The sequence below is a fragment of the Asparagus officinalis genome, chromosome 7 (genome assembly GCF_001876935.1).
Source record: "Asparagus officinalis chromosome 7, Aspof.V1, whole genome shotgun sequence".
In the NCBI taxonomy this organism is placed as follows: Eukaryota; Viridiplantae; Streptophyta; class Magnoliopsida; order Asparagales; family Asparagaceae; genus Asparagus; species Asparagus officinalis.
Genome location: NC_033800.1, coordinates 106,329,096 through 106,343,929, shown reverse-complemented (window position 1 = coordinate 106,343,929; position 14,834 = coordinate 106,329,096). Strand labels below are relative to the sequence as shown.

At 38.1% G+C, this 14,834-nt stretch overlaps 1 pseudogene; it reads left to right on the top strand.

Moving 5' to 3' along the window:
- Positions 12,990 to 14,163, top strand: LOC109851106 (annotated as a pseudogene).

The window sequence follows — 14,834 nt, the reverse complement described above, 5'->3', positions numbered from 1 at the left end:
TTTTATATTTTACTTATTTGTAAATCTTTTGTTTTTGAGATTGTCGATTTTTAATTCCTACTCCAAATTATTATTCTGCTCTCTAAAAAATACATCAGGTAATTAATCTAACACTATCCAATATTTATTTTATTTTAAGTTGTGTATTATTTTTTTAATTTTAATTGTTTTCAATTTTTTTATTTTTCAAATTGTCGATTTTTAATTCCCATGTAATTTTATCTTGAACCCATGGTTTGTTAAATACCTGGAGGAAAATAATTCTATTTCACCAACCTCCATCCAATATAATTTTTATTTAAATTTTTGTAGTATTTTTTGGTTTTAATTATTATCAAATAATTTTAATATTTAGGTACTTATTCTACAACCCTTGAATAATTATTTTTAATTTAACGTTTCTAAGGATCTCAACTTGATAGAAGGATCTGGACTACTGATAAATTCTCGGTTCAAACAATTTTTGAAAGGATCTGGACTATAATTGGGCTATAGATTTACAAATAGGACAAAGATCACTGACATGTGCAATTTACATAATTGTGTGGTTCCTTCGCAAACCTCGTTTATATTAGCTTGGGACAGACGGTGAGAATATGAATATTTAAGGTCAACAATGGCTGCATTAGGATACCTATGCAAAAATAAGTTGTAGATATATTATCACAAATCACCTTCTTGTGATTCTGAGCACAATGGTATTGTCTTGATGCTTCTAATTTATGCTTTGTAATTTCACTTTCTATATTTGGTTGATTGAAATTTAAATGGGTGTCTACAAGTCCTCTGAAAGCATATAGAATGTGTTTGAAATAATATCCTATGCCTTCCAACTGCACTAACATTACTACTATTGGTACCTCTTTGGACTTGTAAATTGCAACTCAACCATTTGTTATTCTTTGTGGGATGTTGCTTTTGTCCTTCTGGTTCTTCCTTTTTGATTCTTTGTTAACTCGTAATCTTTGTGGTGGTGGAGGAGGGTTTTTCCTCCTCAGCTTATGGGTGTTGATGGTTTTTCCTGAAGGCATAGCCTCTAAGGAAGCCTCTGGAAGCATATAGAATGTGTTTGAAATAACATCCTATGCCTTCCAACTGCACTAACATTACTACCATTGGTACCTCTTTGGACTTGTAAATTGCAACTCACCCATTTGTTATTCTTTGTGGGATGTTGCTTTTGTCCTTCTGGTTCTTCCTTTTTGATTCTTTGTTAACTCGTAATCTTTGTGGTGGTGGAGGAGGGTTTTTCCTCCTCAGCTTATGGGTGTTGATGGTTTTTCCTGAAGGCATAGCCTCTAAGGAATTCCTCCACCCTAAAGTGGTCTTATATTCCATCGCCTGGAGGAGCAACATCGCTGCCCTTACCTGTTGGGACTGGCCATGAGGCGAACATCTTACCCTACCACTTATAACATGTATTAGAATGTATCATTTTACCTTTTTCTTTTTAGTCTGCTAGTTACCGATTCTGATAGAGTGTGTTGTCCTCAATTTCAACGGACCAGACCAATCATGTGAATGAATGTTGTATAAAAGTTTTCTGATGTTGATAGTGCATAATATTCCTTTACCATACAGGGACAACCCCAATCAAATATATCATCATCAGCATTTTCCCATCTCCCGGAAGGACCTGTCAAGAGTGCTGCTTTCGTTAGAATTTTGCGTGCAGCAGAGATGGATTTTTAGAAACCTATTCGTCATGACGTTCTTGGTGTTCCTGGTTATGTACAATTCACTTCTCCTATTCGTAGATATGTTGATCTTATAGCCCACTATCAGGTATGTTCTCTCTGTCATATTAAATACTTGAAACATTCAAGTAAAATTTATGGTAAGAATATGCTTGGGCCATTATTAGATATCACTACTTTGTAAGTTCATTCTTTGTATGAACTGTGTACCAACTTGGTATAAGAATAGGGAAAAGTAGATTTCTGAATCAAATGTCATTAGAATTTAGAAGTGTTCATGTTTCCTTTCCTATTTGTTTTGTTTTTGAAAGCATTTCCCCCATGATTGTTGGTCTTATAGAAAGAACAATGAAAGACTTGCAGTATGATTTATCATTCTACCAAAGTACAACACAAGCTAGTAAAGAGGTTCCTGAGGATAACTCTTTTGATGTTCACTAATCCTTGAACTGGATTGTTTGTGAGTAACAAGAGTGATGTTCATTGTTACCCTTCTCTTGTTGCTAAGCATGCACAAAATTAATAGGATTATAGGTAGATGGTGGCGTATGTTCATAATTTTGGGTTCAACATGGAATTTATAGGGAGTGGGCAATCAGGTATACGTTCAGAATTTATAGGGAGAGACCAATCAGATTTTAGGATTTTTCATTATTTGTATACAGGTCAAAATACTTTTTCATTTACACTCAGAACATGGCTACATTCATGCTTGTTGTTTTAGCAAACACTTTCCACGATTTATCATCAGTTTTTTGCTGGACATATATTTACGTATTCAACAATATATCATCAATTTTGTTTAATATATTATCAAACTTTACATAATTCTAAAATATAATCAATTGGACCTTCAGACTAGAGACACTGGAGACCTTGGAGGGAGCAACACTCGTTTTCGTACGAGAGATATAGATGTTGCCGCCGCCGACGAGATGTGAGGTTTTTTTTATTTTTAATGTAATGAACAACTTTTTATTTGTAATAATACTTTACTTTTATTCATGTCGTGTACTCTATGTTATTCATCTCGTGTTATGGATGGACTTGATATTGTTAGTGTATATGTTGTAAATATTCAGATAATATAAAGTTTTACTGAAATGGATTTTGGTATAGATTGTTGAATGTGTATATTGGTCTGGATTGTTGGATGTGTATTTTGGATTGGATTGTTGGATGTGTGTGTTGGATATGAGTATTGATTATATTGGATTGGATATGTATATTAAATATAGAGGAATCATGTATTTATGTGTATCGTGAATGTAATGTAATGTACAGGGAATCACGTTTTAAAATTTTTTTTTTTCGGAAAAAGAGCAACCTAGATGGAATTTCCAAGTTAACTATGTGTATATGTCACAAATTGTTCACATAATGGTCCTCCTTATCTCTGAAATCCAAGTTCATGTATAATAAAGTGTATCCAAACACTATACTTCAAATCTTTGATTTCAAATCATTGCATTTTGTAAAGACATCCAAACAAAAGATTCTATCAAATCATGGATTTTAAATTCTAGATTTAAAATCCTTTGATTTTAAATCAATATTTCAAATCCAAATCTTAGTTCGCAAACGCAGCCTAAAGGTTTGAACTTTGCAGGATATTTTCGTAATAGCGGGTTATTTCTTAAATTTGATGTAGTTCTCTGATGATTTTTTTTGGAATTGTTGTGGCTAAATACTTAATTGCTTATAAAAGATATCAATTCACGAAATAAAATATTTATTGGAGAATTTACTCAAATTTACTTGAAACATTACAGGCTTATCGGGGCAAAAACATTGGGGTGGGGGGTGGGGGGTTATGAAAACACAAAAGGGAGCTAATAGGAAGAGAAAACAATACAAGGGAGTTAATCCAAGCTTGATTACCGGAACTTAACATGGAAAATCAATGCTTGATGCTTGTCAAATATCCTTAGAAAATCATTCAAGTCACCCAAAAGGAACAGATAATTCCATAACAGTGGAAATCTTAAGGATAGCAATGGAAGCGGGATCCTTGGCTTTCTCCATGGCCGTGAGGACCAGAGGGCTCACATTCTAGAAGCGAATTGGGTGATGTTACGTCATATAAATTATTAATTCCAATATATAATATATGTGTATAAATATTTATATAGTAGTGTCCGTGGACCCTACCTTTTGAGAATTTGTTGTGTCTACCTTTTGCAAATTTGTTATGTCATGTACCCATACTGGTACCCGCACCCGTACTAGTAATTACGCAACAAAGTGGACGGGTGAAGGAGCTTGGTAACAAAGCCTTCATCTGATTGTTGAGAAGCTGAAGGATGTAGGTAGCATACACAGCTGCCATGAGATTGGGACCTGACAGGGCCGGTCCTGAGCATTCGGGGGCCCTAGGCAAAAACTTGAACAAAAATCTTAAAGGGGCCCTCCTATATTCAAGATTTTTTTTAAAAAAATAAAGTGTTGCACCCAAGTAACTTTAGGGATGCCTACATAAAAAATTATATACAAATACTAAAATACATAAGATCAACAAATATTATAATTTATAAAGTTATAAAATTACCTTGAAATTTGAATAGTTTAACTTCAAACAAATTTCAGATCAACACGCCTGAATCCTAAAAGATGCACTTTTATCTCTTCTTCCTATTCAATAGACAAAAACAAAGTTTGGACTTAAAGATTTTTTTGGGACACGATGCAATCATTTGAAGTATGGATCACTCGCTACTGATTTTCATTGTTCAGGTACCGCACTTTGATTATACAGCTTGTATGCATATTATGGTTTCTTGTTTCAATTGATTAATCACTAATCAGCAAATATACTAAGTATAGTCTGATTCATAATTTCATATATGTTATGCACAGATTCATACTTTGTTTATACAACTAATTCATGTATGTTAATAATGTTATGCACAGATTCGTGCTGTATAGAATCGATAACAAAGCAAAAGTATTATTAGGTCATGAAGTGATGAAACAAATATATCATGCTATTCTAAGTATAGTCTGTTATCTGTATAGAATTATAGAAATATTCAATTATTCAAATATACTTATATACCTTGTAACCTTGACGGAGTCGCCGGCCAGAGATATTTATATAGTAGTGTCCGTGGACCCTACCTTTTGAGAATTTGTTGTGTCTACCTTTTGCAAATTTGTTATGTCATGTACCCATACTGGTACCCGCACCCGTACTAGTAATTACGCAACAAAGTGGACGGGTGAAGGAGCTTGGTAACAAAGCCTTCATCTGATTGTTGAGAAGCTGAAGGATGTAGGTAGCATACACAGCTGCCATGAGATTGGGACCTGATAGAGGTGGGCTGAGCCCAATCAAATCTCGAACAGAAGTTTGTTATTTGAAGCCTCATTCATGACTTTATAGCTATTAAAATTTCACAGAAAATTAGTTACTCTTCCACCCGAAAAAATAGCCAAAAATTTTAATAATGCTTTGTATTTCATTTTCAATTATGGTTTTTATGGTATTCTCATCAGTTACTCTTTTCATTAAATCAGTACTGGTTTCAAATGGAATATTATCTTATTTAATTTAGTTATTAATTTTGTAATCTCTTCTAATGCACAAGTTTCAGTGTGTTGATTTCGTGCACAATTTCTGCTTGTTTAACCTCTACTCAATGGTTTGTCTGCAAGTTATATCTTAGTGTTGATTTCGTGCACAATTTCTGCTTGTTTAACCTCTACTCAATGGTTTGTCTGCAAGTTATATCTTAATGTTTCATCTTCTCTACTGTGACCTTTAGCCATCATATTATGTACACTTGTCTTCTAACTAAGAATTCCTTAACTTCTTACTCACCCTCTCAGCAAATGTATAACATGTTTATTCTACATTTATTATGCCTCTTTGTTCAGGACTCACTATGATGTAAATCTTATACACTACCATATTTAATACAGTGCTTTTGTCAAGCTAGTGAATCTTTCTGCAGGACACATACACTCTCTTATATTAGTTAAATTTTGCAGAGAACAAAAACTTGACGGGAACAGCAAGATATGCCAGCAAAATATGTTTCATGTATTTGTGCATTATTAAGATAAGCTATCTAAGTGCTTTGTTATTGATGCAGGACGATGGGAATTTTAGGGTTTATGTAAGGGATTTGGGAAATTTGGGGAAGAACAAAGATTTGAGAAAGCTAGGGTTTGGGAAAATTAACAAGATATGACCACGAATCGCAACCCGGGCCTCGGCTTCACCACCATTGACTCAATCCTATAGATCAAATCAATTACCCAAAGTTTCACAAATGAAACAAAATTTTCTTCAAATATTCATTGCCTTATTTCATAGAATTGACCTCTTTAAATAGGCCTTCAACAACTACAAGTTCATTCCCATATCCGATGTGGGACTAAAAAAAGAGCAAATACAATAAAGAGAATAAAAGTAACACTAGCTAGACTCCAAGCCTTCTAAAAATCAAAACCAAATATAAGCTGAAGCAAGACGACGGCGGCGGCGAAAGTATGTGCGAAGTGGAGGCTGTGCGATGTCCACATCAATTCCCCCGGGGTGGGAAGAACTCGACCCTGTCGAGTTAGGCTCCAATTGACCCTCATAATACTCTAAGAGATCCGTAGCCAGGCGTTGCAGGTCCTCACGAGTAATCCATGTATCATCAGATTCAGGATGATCTTTCCAACGTACTAGATATCGTCTGCAACCCCCATCTCTGGTGGAGATGATTTGGTCATCTCGAATGCTATCAATCTGTTCAGCTGTAAATGGGACAAAAGTAGTTGGCAGTGGTGGTAATGGGGGTCCCTCAAGGAAAGGATCAGGGGTAGGCTCATCAAGATCCACAAGTGGATTGTCAGGGTTAAAAGGAGGACCTTTATAAGCCACCAAATCCGCAATATTAAATGTCGAACTAATTCCAAAATCTGGAGGTAAATCGATTACATAAGCATTTGAGTTAATTTTCTTGATAATCTTAAAAGGCCCAGCACTACGAGCATGCAATTTCTTGACAGCTCTAGGTGGAAACCGTTCCGGACGAATCCGGATCATTACATAATCACCTTCGTTAAACTCAAGATGTCTTCTACATAAATCAGCATGGGACTTATATTGGTCATTGCTTTCTTGAATTTTCTTGTTGATTTCTTGATGCAAATCATGAATGTGTGATGCAAATGCAACTGCTGACTCGGACACCCTAGGATGATGCGACATGGGAATAAGGTCTATAGGCTTTCTAGGCTTGTAACCATGCACAACTTCAAATGGACTCATACCTACTGATCTATTGACTGAACTATTGTATGCAAACTCTGCAGTAGGTAACAGAAGATCCCAATTTCCTAAATTCTCACCAACCAAACAGCGCAAAAGATTGCCTAAACTCCAATTAACTACCTCGGTTTGACCATCAGTTTGGGGATGAAAAGCAGACGAATACTAAAGTTTAGTCCCCATCTTTTGCCATAGAGTTTTCCAAAAATAGCTCATAAACTTCACATCCCTGTCAGATACAATGGTTTTGGGCAAACCATGCAATTTGACCACACCATCAAAGTAAATCCGAGCAATTTTGGAAGCATCAGACGCTTTGCTGCACGGCAAGAAATGAACCATCTTTGAAAAGCGATCCACAACTACAAAAATGGAATCATGTTTTCTGATAGTCTTAGGAAGTCCCAACACGAAATCCATACTCACATCCTGCCAGGGACGATCTGGAACAGGGAGGGGTGTGTACAGGCCAGTATTTTGTTTACGCTGATTAGCTAATTGGCAAGTGCGACACTGCCCTATTAACTTCGCAACATCTCTTTTAAGGCTTGGCCAGTAAAATAGAGTTTCTACAGCCTCTATAGTCTTTTCACGACCAAAATGACCAGCAAGACCTCCTGCATGCAATTCCCAAACAAGATAATCTCTCAAAGAAGTACGGGGAATGCATAACTTACGAAATCGAAATAAATAGCCATCTTGGAGCAGAAAGCCATCTATCTCGGGAGTCACTCCCTTTAAAGAAACAAAAATCTCTCCAAAGTCGGGACATGATTCATACTCCCCTTTGACTCTTTCAAAACCCACTACCTCCGCACTCATTCGGTTTAGAAGACAAGTTCGGCGGCTGAGTGCATCAGCCACCTTGTTCTCAACTCCAGCCATGTGTTTAAGGGTATACGTATAGTCTTGTAGAAATTCAACCCATCGAGCACGCCTGGCATTGAGTTTCTTCTGAGAGTTAAGATACCGAAGGGCTTCATGGTCCGAATAAATAACGAATTCTTGAGGTAAAAGATAATGGCGCCAATGGCGCAATGATTGCACAACCGCATAGAATTCCTTATCGTAAGTAGAGTAGTTAAGTTTAGCACCACTAAGTTTTTCACTAAAGTAGGCGATGGGGTACTTCTCCTGGCTCAATACTCCACCTATACCAATGCCCGAGGCGTCACACGCGACCTCAAACACTTTCGAGAAATCAGGAAGTCTCATAACAGGTGCATCAGTCATCCTCTGTTTGATTTCTTTGAAAGCTATGGCAGCTTCTTCGGACCATTGAAATTCCTCTCTTTTCAGGCAATCTGTGATTGGGGCCCTAATAGCACTAAACTCCTTGATAAATCGCCTGTAGAAAGTTGCGAGCCCATGAAAACTTCTTATATCGCGGATACTTTGGGGCTCGGGCCATTCTACAATTGCCTGAACCTTTTGAGGATCGGCAGAAACTCCTTGAGAAGACACAACAAATCCTAAAAATATAACTTGATCAGTCATGAAAACACATGCATTTCTTGGGATTTGCAAATAGTTTCTCTTTCCTCAAAGTGAGACAGACTTGATTGAGATGATCAATATGATGCTCCAGCGACTTACTATAAATTAAGATATCATCAAAGTATACGACCACAAATTTTCCCATAAAAGGTCGCAGTACTTGAGTCATAACTCGCATGAAGGTGCTGGGAGCATTTGTTAACCCAAAAGGCATAACCATCCACTCGTATAGACCATCTTTCGTCTTGAAAGCTGTCTTCCACTCATCCCCTGGACGAATCCTAATTTGATGGTAGCCACTCTTCAAATCAATTTTGGAAAATATGGTGGCTCCAGACATCATATCTAACATATCATCTAGTCTGGGAATAGGAAATCGATATTTTACGGTGATTTTGTTGATTGCTCGACTATCAACACACATTCTCCATGAACCATCTTTCTTAGGGGTTAGTAATGCCGGCACAGCACACGGACTCAAGCTCTCTTTAATGAAACCCTTAGTCAACAGTTCTTCAACCTGCCTCTTGAGTTCGGCATGTTCGGTTGGATTCATTCTGTAATGAGGCAAGTTGGGAAGATTAGATCCTAGAACAAAATCTATGGCGTGTTGGATGTCACGCATCGGGGGTAGAGAGTTTGGGAGTTCTTCCGGAAAAACATCTGCAAATTCCTTCAATATTGGAGTTACTACAGAAGGAATTTGCTCTTGGGAGTTTTCGGTAATCTCCCTAGCAACAAGGGCGACAACGGTAGACCCTTTAGCGACCTCCTTGTCCAGAGACTTGGAGCTGATTAAATTTAGTCCTCTTTGGATATTGGAAGAATCGATCCGTTTAGGAGCAGATGGGGGGGGGGGCAGGTCGCGATGGAACTAATTTGATCCTCTTTCCATCATGGACGAATGAATGAGTGTTGGATCGTCCATAGATAGTGACATCTAGATCATATATCCAGGGTCTACCTAAAATGATGTGCCCAACATCCATGGTAACAATGTCACACCAAATCTTGTCCGAATAAGTAGCAAATTGGATCGGGACAAGACATCGTTCTTTAACCTCAATGGATGCAGTATTCACCCAAGATACTTTATATGGTTGAGGATGGGGAACATGTTTCAATCCAAGTACAATCACTATGTTGGAGGCGACGGCATTAACACAACTCCCACTGTCAATTATGACTCGACAGTTTTTGTCATTAATCTTTGTGGTTGTGTGAAAAATTGTAGTTTTACGCCAGTCATCACTATCCCTAGGTTGAGCTAATGCGCACCTCACAACACTAAGTCGGCGGGAAATTTTTTTCACTTTGTTGATCGAAGGTGTTGGCACGCTCAAAATACATCCTAAGATAGCATCAGCAGGTTCATCCTCCCAAACATCTTCATCAGGGTTGTGGACAATCTCCTCTAAATCATCCTGATCACTGTCTGATCGGGTCTTAACAATTAAAGTTCTTGTCTTACTCGGACACTGGGCAGCAATATGACCAAATCCTTGACACCTAAAACATCGAGTAGATTAAGCTGATTTAGATGACTCGTTGTATACTCCCTTGCCTTTATCATCTGGCTTCTGTGTGGAAGTACTAGGTCTAGTTCGAGATTGAGACTGGGGTTGATTAAGTGGGAACTTAACAGTGGTGGACTTATTGGTGTTATTCCCATAATCAATGCGCCTAGTGAAAGGAGAGCCTTGTGATCGATCTAAATCTTGGACAAGCTAATAGGCTTGTTCTAAAGTGGAGATGTCCCGCACAAAGAGTTCACGCCTAAGATCTTCCCTAAGTCCTGAGCGAAATCTAGATAAGACTACAGTATCAGACTCATTCTCGCCACACCTAACCAGAAATTCATCAAATTTGGTGATGTACTCCGATACTGGCCGATTGCCTTGCGTCAAGCGCTGCCATTGATCGAGTAATCGTTGCTTATACGACACAGGTAAGTATTTTTCTTGGAGTTTCAATTTCATCTCATCCCAAGTTTGTATGGGCTCTTGCCTCCTAAGAGTCATCAACTTCTCAACGTTAGACCAATATTGTCTAGCCAGACCCACTAGCTTCATCTTGGCAAATCGAATTCGTCTCTCATCAGACATTTTATACAAACCGAAATAGTGGTCCATGTCCGACATCTAATCGATAAAAACCTGAGGATCCAACCGGCCTTCGAAAGTGGGTGCCTCCAGTTTAACATACTTCAGATGCATCTCATCTGGGTCAAAGGGTGAATTGTCCCTAGGTGGGCGATTTCCAAAACGATTGGTGTGAGGGTCCATGTATTCATGAGGTTGATGAGGATAACGTTCGGTTTGAGATCCGCCTTCTTCATCACGTTCCCGGGGCCTATCCGTCACTCGGTCCAAACGTTCCCTCGTCTCTCTCAAATCTTGTTCCACAATGTCGAATCATGCAGTTAAGGCTTCTATAGCTTTTGTAAGGCTTGTAAGGTTGGGATCCATCTCGGAATTAGGATCTGGGGGAGAATATCGTGTTCCACTACGGGTGCGCATGCAACAGATTAGCTTCTAGATGCAATCTAGATGATCTTAATAATCACGATGCAATGAATTGCTAACTAATTTTGCCTAAATGCAATCTATCAAAATGCAGAATCAATGCTAACACCTAACATGATGCTAAATGATAATGTGGAATACGATAGAAAAATGAGAAATCAACAAGGAGACCAATTCGCAATGTTCAATACGCTATTCCACGGTTTGTTACAACTTAGAACATTAATTATTTAACTTGTGATAATTATATCGACAACAAAATTCATGCTGATAATATTGAGCCGTAAGATTGCAACAAGATAATTAATCAAGCTAGATTTGGAAAAGTTCTAATTTAAAATCGAGATCTAGCACCAATAAAGGTAGAACAGATTCACACGCTCACAAGTTTAGTGGACAGCCAACAATATTGATAGCACGTAAGATGAACCAGTCTAAAAAGCGATTGCAGCAATTTCTAGATTAATTAGAAAGACGTAGAATCGATGATATTAGAATTACCTTAATGAAGATTCACTAACAACCCTTTGAATGATGGTGCTGCAGGCTGGCAGAGATCTGAGGCGAGCTGGACAATGGCGTGTGCGGTGACTGTGAAGGCTCCGTTGAAGAGGGCAGCGACGATGAAGAAGTCGGATGGTCGACAAGGAGGAAGTCGACGGGATCTAGCTGTTGTCAGCGTCGATTGGACGGAGACAGGAGGGCGAGGCGGTCGTCGCGGCGAAACTGAAGGACCAGCGAGAGGGGGCTGGTTGTCGTCGACGATGAGGGGCGGGCTGCTGACCGCCAACAGTGGCCGATTGATCGTGACGGTGAGTCTTCGCGGCGGGCGTTCGGTGGCCCGGCGCTGCTCGGCGTCCAACCGGCACGGGATGATGATGAGCGGGGATTGCATGGCGGGTCGAGGTCGTCGAGGCGTTTTTGAGGAGGCGCAGTCGTCACGGCGCGTCCGCCGACGATGTTGAAGCCAAGGCAGGCGCAAGTTGGCCATCTGATCGCGTCGGATGTGGGGTCGAATGTGGCGGAGATGGTAACTTGTGAAAGCAGAAGAACAGAGGAGGAGTGAGGTGGCTGTGAGGGAGCAGAAGGCCGGTTTTGAAATCGCGATCTGGAGAAGGTTCTGGCGGGAGAGAGAGGAAGGAGACGAAATTTGAAGAGGTGGCGGCCTGGGAAATAGTATGAACGGGATGGGGATTAGGCGCTTCTTTTCTTTTTTTGTAATGGAAGGCCTGTGATGCAGTTTTTGACGAGAGAATGATGTGGTTTTGATTTTTTTTTTTTTTTTTTTGAGGATTGAGTAGATCGGCAACTGAGTAGGGATTGGTTTCAGCGAATTTTTTTTCTTTTTTTTTTTGCTACAAACTTAAAAAAAAAATAATAATAATAGAAAAGATGGAAGAACCTGAGATGGAGAAGAATCAGGTTGATCTACTTTTGCTCTGATACCAAAATGATGCGGGACGATGGGAATTTTAGGGTTTATGTAAGGGATTTGGGAAATTTGGGGAAGAACAAAGATTTGGGAAAGCTAGGGTTTGGGAAAATTAACAAGATATGACCACGAATCGCAACCCGGGCCTCGGCTTCACCACCATTGACTCAATCCTATAGATCAAATCAATTACCCAAAGTTTCACAAATGAAACAAAATTTTCTTCAAATATTCATTGCCTTATTTCATAGAATTGACCTCTTTAAATAGGCCTTCAACAATTACAAGTTCATTCTCATATCCGATGTGGGACTAAAAAAAGAGCAAATACAATAAAGAGAATAAAAGTAACACTAGCTAGACTCCAAGCCTTCTAAAAATCAAAACCAAATATAAGCTGAAGCAAGACGACGGCGGCGGCGAAAGTATGTGCGAAGTGGAGGCTGTGCGATGTCCACATCAGTTATTACTTTTGAACCTTTTCTTTTTATTCTTTTCGTAATCTAGACAAAATGCTTATTCTGCTGATTTGGGTTACTGATCACTGTTTCTTGTTTAATTGCCAAGAACAAAGCAGGAGAGATGATTTAGAATCTCTTGGATATGTTATCATGTATTTCTTGAGAGGAAGGTATGACTCTCTTCTTGATGTTAGTGATTCATTCTTTCGACTTATTCAATGATTTTTCATTTTTTGTTTCCTTTTCAGCCTTCCATGGCAAGGTCTGAAAGCAGGAACCCAAAAAAAAAGTATGAAAAGATCAGTGAAAGAAAAGTATCCACACCTATTGAGGTAAAATAATCGAATATATTGAACTTGTGATGCTTTTCATCATGCAGTTATCCTTGAGAAATCAACTTTGATGACAATGTGGGAGACTGCTTATACTTTTCAGGCCTTGTGTCATGGTTATCCTTCAGAATTTGCATCTTATTTTCACTACTGTCGTTCACTGAGATTTGATGATAAGCTAGATTATGCCTATCTTAAGAGATTGTTCAGAGATCTATTTATTCGTGAAGGTTAGCTGCTGTCTTCCCCTATATATACATTTATTGGAAGTGAATTTTTTGTCAGAAGCTTGGGACTTGAGGGACTCTTTGCTATGCAGAAGTACATACTGAAACTGTATTTGCAACATGCAAAAGACAATTACAGTTGCAAGTATAGCTGTTTGTTTTGAGGCGACTGCAACTTTTTTTACAATTGCAGTTATAAAATGACTTATTCTTTGTGCAAAAAAAAGACTTGCTACCAAATTAATCTCATGTACTTTTTGCAAAAAGTAAACTTAATTTTGCAACTGTAGTGGGGAAAAGGTTATAACTGCAAATAAACTGCTGCACTGCAACTGTACTAACAGCTACCAATTTTTTGCAATCCAACCCCTTGATGTAACTACCATTGGTGTTGCTTAAAAATCTGCGATTGCATTTTGATAGTAACCATTCCCTTGTTTTGGGTTCCAGTTTGATTATGTTTTTGACTGGACAATATTGAAGTATCAGCAGTCGCAGATCGCAAGTCCCCCTCCTCGCGCTCTTGTGAGTTATATATATAGACAGGCTAGCTGGGACCTTTTCTCAGTTATCATTTACTATATACTTGACCTATTTTATTTTTTCTTTTGTCATTTTAGGGTTATGGTGTTGGCCCTAGCTCTGCAATGACCCCTGCCATTGCTAATGCTGATCGACAGTCGGGTATTTGTTTTTAATTTTAGGCTTTTGACACATTCTAAAGTCTTCATCTATTACTATTAACTTAAAGAAACTAGCTTTTTGGTCATGTGAGTCGTACTCTTGAAAACCCAAGAAATGCCTGCACAACTTCACTTGATGAAGAAACACAGGATGAAATGCAAAATGATGGGTATGACCATTGCATGGTGTCCTGTTTCTGTTTCTCCACCTTTTCGTAAACTTCCATGGTTCTAATTTGATTTTCTTGGTTGCAGGATGCATTTGTTTTGTGGGGCACATGGTTTTCCATTAGATTTGACACAGGTAATATGCATCCTTACCTGCCTAAGTATTAAGAACCTGTTCTTCTAATATATCTTAGTTTAGTTAAAGAATTGTGTGTAACTCAATGTAGTAATTTTTTTTCTTTGATGATTTCAGTTACCTGATAAGTTTCCGGATGAATTGTGTGTATCATTTTGTCATTATTGTTGAATTTGTTACCTGATAAGTCTACTTAATCATGATTGTTGAATTTGTTAATAAAACATGTGTCAAACACTTGTTATTTGTTTAATAGAATTGCGTTTAAATTTATTTACTAATGTTATTATTTGTTTCAATTTAATGATTGTGAAAATAAGCACCGATATTATTTTAGCTGTTAATATGCAACTTGTTTGGAGTATAATTTGATGTTTGGTTTTTTTGTTGATGTGAATGAGAACAAATTTGTT